Here is a 9,156-nt window from a genome sequence, read left to right on the forward strand (position 1 = left end):
GCTCCTGAATAGAGCTGGAAAATAACTGAAAAGTGGAAGCTATTGAAACAATGGACCTTCTTCCATTTGCAGCAGAGTGGATGACTTTCTGGTAGAGTCAGGGTCTCCCACAGTTGGGAGCATGGAAGGGACCCAATGGGGGACCCTAAAGCTTTGTTTGTATTGGAGAGCTGCTGTAGTGTGGTATTCAGAAGTAATAAGTCTCGAGCTAGTTCAGGCACAGGTGACTATATGAAAAGTGCGGCCTATTCATCTCTCATGTATTTTCCACCCCAAAAGAAGGACTGAGCCCAGTTTCACATTTTTCCATGGGATCATTCTGCTCAGGTACTTCAAGGTTCTGTGATCACGCTTTTAGCTGTGATTTGACAGTCTGTTCACTAACGTGATGCCCTCTGTAATTTCAGCCTCCAGGTCCTAGAGAAAGACCCAAGTCCCACTGTCCAGCTGGTGGCAACTGAAATCCTAAGTGACATCTATTCTGGTGGAGTGCTTGAGGAATGAAGCAGAACGAAGACAAACAGAACAAGGCGCTCCAGTGGTATAAGGGCCCTACCATCAATCAAATGTTAACCCCACCCCTTGACCCCGGCAGCAAGATGTGTCATGTGACCCTCTAAGAACTCCTCCCACTTTCCTCTACCAATCAGGATGGGTTTCGCCAATAGGAATGCCCTGAGAGAAGACTTGACCAATCAGGGGAGTTCCGGGCAGGTGACCTGTCTTTTGTGTGACCCTCTAAGAACTCCTCCTGCCGCCATCTACCGATCAGGTGGGTTTCAGCCACTGGGGATCACTCCAAGAGGAGATTTGTCCAACTGGGGGAATTCTGGGGTGGGGTGACCCATCCGGAAGTGCTTCATGTGACCCTTCTAGGAACTCTTCTCACCACCCTTTACCAATTGCGATGGGTTTCAGCTGCAGAGGACTGCCCCAAGAGGAGAGTTGACCAAAACAGGGTAGGTTCTCGGAAGGGGTGAACCTCCCAGAAGAGGGTCGTGTGACCTCTAAGAACTCCTTCCAATGCCCTCTGCCAATCAGAGTGCAGCACATCACCTCATAAGTCCCAGCGCTGGGCAGAGGAGGCCATCTCTTACCAAGAAGATGTGTTTTATGAATTGTGGAAAGGCTGAGAGGAGACATGGACTCCTTTACCACCCCCCAGAGAACTTCAGACTTTGTTTTAGCCCCGAGGACCTTTGGGCTTGTATGGATAAAGCGCTATAGCAGTTACAGTTCCGAGGAGGGCCCTTTGACTCGACCATTAATAGATACCTCGGGACCCAACCCCAAACCCTTGTGAAGAACCCTGATGAGTGTGATGACCCCCCCCCCCAAAGTTGGAAGATGATCATGGCTTGGGGGAGTCACTGGTGGACAAGGTGAACGGGAAAGACGTTGCTCAGGTAAATGAATGATTAAGAAGCGATGGTCAATCATGGGGGTATAATGGGGTTAGGAATCGACTTGGTATTTCATAAATCTAAGAACAAGCAGGGGGTTGCTTACACTGTTTTTTGTCTGAAAATCTCTCAACAGCTTGACGATGCCTTTCAAGAGGCCTTTGAGAACTTACACATCGGTAGCCCTGTCATGCATCAGCTGTTTTTGCTCCTGTCTGAGATGCAGCTCTCGAGGAAAATCCAGAAAAGAACAAAATAGAAGAATGAACCAGCTCAGAATCCTTCGTTTTAGGGTCATGGCGCCCATTTTTACAGGTGGCTGTCGAAGGTTGTGTTAAACCAGGCAATTAATTAAACTTATTTAAATGTGTCCCTATGACTGTATCCTCCATATTTGTGTTAGTAAAAGATTTGTACCAAGAACAGTCCTGTCTCCACAGACAGCTCTGTTAATGAAAATATATTACATCCCCAGGGAAGTTGGGAGCTTTGGTGGGGGAATCCTCTTTCGAGTGGCCAAAAGCATAATAAAACTTGAAATAGAAGACAGGTAACAGCTTGGCTTTCAGATCGGATGCTGTCACTTTACACAAACTGGTTCAAATACGTTTTAAAAGAAACAGGAGCCTTTGAAAAAGGTTATGAACAGACGTTTACTGATGAGCTATTTATAGTGGATGAAGCCTTAACCAGGAGCCAGAGACCTGTATACTGATTAAAAGATTACGAGGGTGAGACAGTTACTGATCTTTTACCCTGAAGAATTACAAAAGTAAACCCCAAACAAGACAGGATTTACAGGATTGAAAAGTTCTAGCGGATAAAGGAAAAGGGAGAAAAAAGCAGCTACTGGCGAAATGGTTCGGGGGAGCGATAAGTTTAACAGCTGGGTGGAAGCTTCTCAACTCTGGGACATTTAGACATGAACAAAACAAACAAACAAACAAAAGATTGCTCCTGCAAAGACAGAGAGAGAGAAAAATGAGCGACAGCAGGTTTTACATTACTTTGCCCAGCAATGCCAGCACTGCAGTTTTTCCTCAGAACACCAGCTTGAACTTTACAATACTGCTAATTAAGCCCTAGGATCTCCGGAGTGCCTGGGAGGTAGGTTTGTGGAAATACAATACCCGCACAGCCAGAACACTATCAACGAAGACACCCTTTGAAATCACCTTTGGAGATATGGCATGGAGTTTTATCCTACGACAAGGTTATTACTCATCCATACACGAATTATTGGATCATATGAACAGTACTGTGGCTCGTCATCCCACACCGCCTGAGGTGGTCATGAACTACGACCCTAGGGGTAGAAAAGTTAGTCTTAAATCCGCCGATTTTACTTGTATGATTTCTATCAGCTAGCTAACATTCTAGGTTTGGGCCTGAAGCACAGCATCCAAAAATTCCCCTTCTCAGCAGACATCACAGGGCTTTTAATTTCTTGTGTCTGTTCACAGATATTGTAGAACACGAATTTGTGGGGGACTTTTCTGTTCCCCTGTTACGCTGTGTCCCTGTCCAAGGAAGGAACAACAAGTTTGTCACCATCACCTACGATAAACCTCATTACGCTCCTGTCAGAAAACACCACATCGATACCATTACCATTGAAATAAAGACAGATCAGAACAAACACGTCTTATTTTGTGTTGGTGAGGTGATCATCAAGGTGCACCTGTTTCCTGGAAAGAGCGAGGTTTCTAAAAAGCAAAACATTATGGTGAGCCTAAAAACTACAGCGACCCCACCATCTACAGGAACTATTACAAAGCCAAGTGGGATATGCCCTTCCTGGATGTACGGGGCTGGCGTGGTGGAATATTCGTAACCAAGCCTCTGCAACCAGACTTCGAGGCAGAACACTGCGTGAGAGAATACATGAATCTGGTACAGACAGCTGGTAAACACGTGAAAGATCGTTGTCTGTTAATCAACCGTGAGGAGTTTGCATGGGGTTACACCTTGTTTGCCTTGTTTCCTCCCGACCAGGAATGCGCCAATCACTGTTCCCTGTTTAAAATCGGGAACCTGAGAGCAGAAATACATTTTGGGATGGCTCTAACCGTCACCATCAATATGATCGTATGGGGTTTTGACAACGTCATAGAGATAAATCAGAGGAGAAATGTTCTGCTTGACTATATGTGAACATGGACACTGCAGCTTTCACGTGTCTCATCAACGACCCTTACACAAAAAAAGAATTCCTTATGATTGGCTCCCTGGCAGCAAGCTGTCTCAGAGACCCTTAGGTTTGGTGGTCAATATGCATCCACATAACCAACCTGGTGAACACTGGCTCACCTTGTATCTGGCGAAGTGTAACCATGGAGAGTTTTTTGACTCATATGGGCACCCCCCCCCCGAATAGCGTGTTGTTTCCTAAAAGCATTATGAAATTTTTAAACAAAAATGCCACACACAATGTGTTCCACAATAGACAATTACAAGACCCCAGTCTGTCGCCTGCAGCTATCACTGCGTGTTTTTCTTACATCATCGTAGCAAGGGTTTAATCTTTTGACTTAGTGCAAAACGACCGGATGGTGATGAATTTTGTAAAAACTAAATTTAAATTTTTGGGCATATCTAGGCTTGCTTAAAACATGTTTCAACAAGCCCAGACATGTGTATCTTGAAATGATTTTTATAGCCATGTTATCCAATACTCTCAGGCATAACAGACAATGTTCGTTTGGCATTCTCCAACACATTTTTTATAAAGTAACTTTTCCCACAGTTGCTAGGCCCCGCAAGAATTGCAGAAAAGGGGTGTTTCCACCTCGGATCCATTTTTAAAGCCATAGGGCACGGTTTTAAACCCTTCTCCTAGGACCTTCTTGGTGGAAATGACTTCTCTTAAGGGTTTTTGTCTTTATTTGCCACTGATTTTTGTTCCTTATGATAGAGGGCTGCTGCACCTCTATCTTTTTTGGACGTGTTTTCTCACAGTCCCGTGCAATAGTCCAGAACTAGATCTTTCAAACTGTCCAAGTTGATCTTTTCACAATTTGCTACGTTCAGGGTAATACCTTTGACTTTCATGCAGGCCTTTCTTTCCGGCAGCTTATACTCTGTATGTTTGGGCCTGCTGACACAAACTTGGTGATGTGTTGATCTGGCGGGATCTTGCCTAAATAATCCCGCAGAGGAGGATTCCAGTCACCCTCCCTTTTCACAAATTTCACCAAGTCAGTGTCATGGTACAGGCACCGCTCTTGCAACCTGTCTAGCAGGTTGTTTAGTTCTATGTGGGCATAAGTAGTGGTGAAACAGGCTATGAAAACACTGGTATTTCCAGAGAAAGAGTACTGGTCTTTGGGTCTTTCCAAGACACTCATGCTGTTTCACTGTCGATAATCTTGCAGGATGAAACCTTATAGTTGGGGGAAAACAGGTACTGAAAGAGTTTGTCAGGGTCTGTCACACTGCTGGTATTGGGTTGGTTTGTGGAGCAGATGCTGCTATTATTATTATTATTATTATTATAAATCACATGAAACTGTCTTGTAAACTTAAAAATAAAATATTCATTAGGGTATTTTTCTACTTAAAAGTCATAGCTTTAAAACAAAATAATCCACTTCAGGCTGTATAACAAACAGGAGTTTTGAGTTTGTTTCTACCATTGTAAAACAACAAACAACAAACCCACAAACTTTTTTAAATACACCTCATTTTGCAAAATAAAAACCAAACTGCTTTTAAAATCAACTTTTAAAATCCAGTTTAAAACACATTTTGCACACTAAAAAATGTCTTTTAAACTGTTAGTTTAAACTGTTAGTTTGAAACACACCATTACCATCAGTTTGCAGCCATATAGTTAAAAAAAATAACCCCACCTATGTTTTACAGAGAGAGAGTTTAAAATACAGTTTGCAACAAAATAGTTTTCAATAAACCTACACACATTTAAAAGCCAATTGCAGAAAGTTACCTTCTACTACAGGATAAAGTGTTGCAGGCACATGCTTGTTCTGTCCTCTCAATGTGTGTTTGGGCCTTTGGATTAAAGAACAAGCAAAAACTGTTAGTTAGTATTAGCCCCAAATCCCTATACAACCTGTGTAGTACCTGAAGTTATTAAGCAAAACTACAGTTAAAATGTTTTTTACCTTGGCCTGGTGATGAAATGCAATTTAAAGTTACTAGTTCCATGCTAAACAGATCACACTGCAATAAACATAGGCACCATTTGTCATAAACAGTTAGTTAAGGGTTAAGGTTTTGTTTTCGACCTGTAAAGGGTTAACAAGCAGTACCTGTGGACACCTGACCAGAGGACCAATCAGGGACAAGATACTTTCAAATCCCTGTGGAGGGAAGTTTTTTTTTCCTGTTCTTTGTTTTTTTGGAGAGTCTCTCTTGGGAGTTGAGGGAGTCCAGACATCTTAATCAAGTCCTCCCAGGTTTCTGCAATAAATTCTTCTATTCAAGCTAGTGAGTATTAGCAAGGAACTAGTATTCTTATACTTTTATTTCTGTATTTGCAATTCTGTGTTTTGCTATAGAATTTCTTTAATTCTGTACTGTTATTGCTTTTGCTGAGAAAGAAATGAGGGGGAATTCTCTCCAGAGATTGATAAGTTTAGACCCTGTGTATTGTTCCATCTTGGTTACAGAGACAGTTACTTTCTGTTTAGTCTTTAATAAATTCTTTTCTTTGGACTTGGTTAATTCCTTCTCTTGTGGAGATTCAAGGGAAGGGGAGGGGGGGAAGAGTGAGTTCCTCCTGAGGTTGATTCACAGAATTGAATCGGTGTGAATCTCTCCAGAGTGGCTAGGAGAGAGGGAGGGGGGAAGTGGGCTGCTCCCCTGTGTGTAGAGATTCAGGGAGATTGAATCTGTGTTCCCCAGGGGAAGTTTGGGGAAGGACTGTGTCCCAATACACGTACCTTATTGGGTGGTGGCAGCTTTTACCAGATCTAAACTAGGATTTTAGTTTAGGAAAGTCCATGCAGGTCCCCATATTGGAACCCAACAGCTCCAAGTGGGGGTGAGACCTATGACACCATTATTTACTAAGACAGCATGGCCAACGAGTGATATTATATAATATATATTTTCAGAGTTTAAAACAGGGAGCATACCTCCTCTTGCAGCCTAGCAGCCATTCAAGAGTTTCTGTTGAAAAAAAGTCTCCAAAATACTTGAGGTTTTCATCCCATCCTAACCCTTTGTTTCAAAGGGACTTCAAAATAGTAGCTAGCAGGTTGATTTGATCGTTACAGCTCTGAAATACTAGAGATTAAGGACTTTAGGCCCCTTCCTAACATTCCCTTCTGTGAGCTGGGGTGGGGGAATTAAGCTGGCTGCACAACTGAGCTGCTTTTGGCTCCATTTTTTATTTTAGTTAAAATCCATTTTTCTGTAGGGCCTTCTTACAGTATTAAACAGTAGATCCCCAATCCTTAATGTAACTGTCCCATTCCCAAGTGGGGACTTTTGGCAGATATCAATACATCTCTTTGGGGCTTGTTTTTTTAAACATGTTTCTTTCATGCATAAAGTTTGGGGTGGGGGTTGAAATAAAATGGTTGCATCACAGCCATAATAAGCCCCCCAGAGCTTTTAAATGTTTGTTTGTCTTTAGAGCAAATGCTTGTTCTAAAGCATGGTGCAGGTTTGTGACCCCTTGAAACATTTCAGTTTTGGATTAGACCCTTGTGGGAGGGGTGGGGGCGGGGTTGTTTGTTGTAAATATATTAATGTAAACTTTTAATGGCTTTGAATTGCTAGAAAGAGTGACCCATAGCATTCAAACAACTCCCGGGTCATATTTAAACTGTCCAATAGAGTTCTGCCAACTCCTGGATCCTTTATACTGTCCAATAGCACTCTATCAACTCCAGGGGTTATAATTAAACTGTCCAATAGCATCTGCGAATTCCTGAGGTTTTATTTCATTTCATATTAATCAGAACTCACCCACCCACTTCCCTTACTGTCGGTGCACACCAATCAAATTTATCCCTATGGCAACAAGGATAAGTAATCACAGTTACCTTCACTATTCAGTGGGGGTGTGGTTAAAACCATTCAGTTCAACAGGATGAGTCAATTCTATTGTACTCAAACACATGTCTGAACCATCTCTGTTTGTTTTACTGTTGTAAGCAGAGTCAGGATGAGATCTACCCTGACATTTAGTGGTGAGTTGTGCAAAAGAACATCGGGTTGATCTTGTTTGCACAGGCACACCCACCCCGCCTAGCATGAGCCCACAGTAGCCCAAATGGTCACTTTGGCTGCTGTGAGATCCCCAGTTTCTCTGTTATTGAGGCAGGAAGAATAAAGTGTTGTTATCCTGATTATGTGAATCAAGGACAGTGGAACTGTACTTGGCCTTTATGACGGAGGGACTCACCATCAACTAAGTAGCACTCGCTAGGCAAGGGACATGGGTTCCAAAACTCAGCAAATTGAGAGAGGCTGGGGACAGGTATTTGTACCTGGTGAGCCCTAGACACTAATTCTATCTCTTCTTCCTGTCTCCACTGTGAAATGTTAGTGCTAATTTTGATTCCATGAAGTCTGATTACAGACTACAAAGCTGAATTCACTTTGGGCTAATGAGAACCAGCACTGAGTCCTCCCTACTAAACACAGTAAGTGGTGATTTTAGGTTGTAGTAGGGGAGCCTCAGTGCCCCATTGGCTGAGGGCTTGAGCCAGTTTTGCATTGTGTTATTGGAATGGAGTTCCTAGCAAGTGAACGCAGCTCTTGTTGCTGCCAACTCTGATGGCAGAATGGTTACACTGTAAACACATTTTTAGGATTTTTCTCCTCCCACAACATACATTTCAGCTTTTTCCTGTAAATGGGTCTTTTTTACACAAAAAACACAAAAGTTAGATTCTCACAAACCATTTTTTTTAATTTAAAAGACATACAGCTTCTTGAAAACAAACCAAGAGGCTCCATTAAAACTTTTAGCTCACTTAAGGGCCAGAGACCTTCTAACAGAAATGCATATAGTCACAAAGCCCTTTTCAATAGATGTTTTTTAATTTACATATTTATATGTACAAATTTACATATAAAGTTAAAGTCCAAATCACACAGTCATGGTGCCATTGGGCTGGGGCATCTATGACATAGCCCTCACAATCATCAAAAAGCTTTTCCCTAAGGCCTGGTCTACACTAGGGGGTTAGGGTTGAACTAAGGTACGCAACTATTCGCAGAGCTGAAGTCGAACTACCTTAGTTCGAACTACTTACCCGCCCTGACGGCGCCGATCAAAGTCCGCGGCTCCTGTCGACTCTGCCACCGCCGCTCATGGTGGTTGAGTTCCGGAGTTGATGGGAGGTGTTCGGAGTTCCATATATCGCGTCTAGATGAGACGTGATATATCGAACTCCGAGAAGTCAATTGCTACTCGCCAAATCTGGCGGGTAGTATGGACGTACCCTAAGACAGTTATTAAGAACAGCATAAATAGCAATGCATACAATAGTCCACATAAATTTTTACGCTCACAATGTGGCACTGGCTCAGCAAGTTCCATGCCAAACCTTCTCCTAAACTCCTTATAACCTTCATCCTTGAAGTCCTTTTCAACAATTTTTGCGGTGTTCAGCAAAAATAAGGCAGGCCCGGTTCATCTTTGCTGCTTGATGCAACGTTGTCCAGGGCCTCCAAGGCCTCTACAAAGACATCATCGAGCTGTCTCAGACAAGAAACAAGTGTAAGTTCTCACTGCTTGTTTTTTAGATTTACACCAGGTTCCTAACCTCATTAC

Source organism: Mauremys reevesii, linkage group 13, assembly GCF_016161935.1.
Source record: "Mauremys reevesii isolate NIE-2019 linkage group 13, ASM1616193v1, whole genome shotgun sequence".
Taxonomy (NCBI): Eukaryota; Metazoa; Chordata; order Testudines; family Geoemydidae; genus Mauremys; species Mauremys reevesii.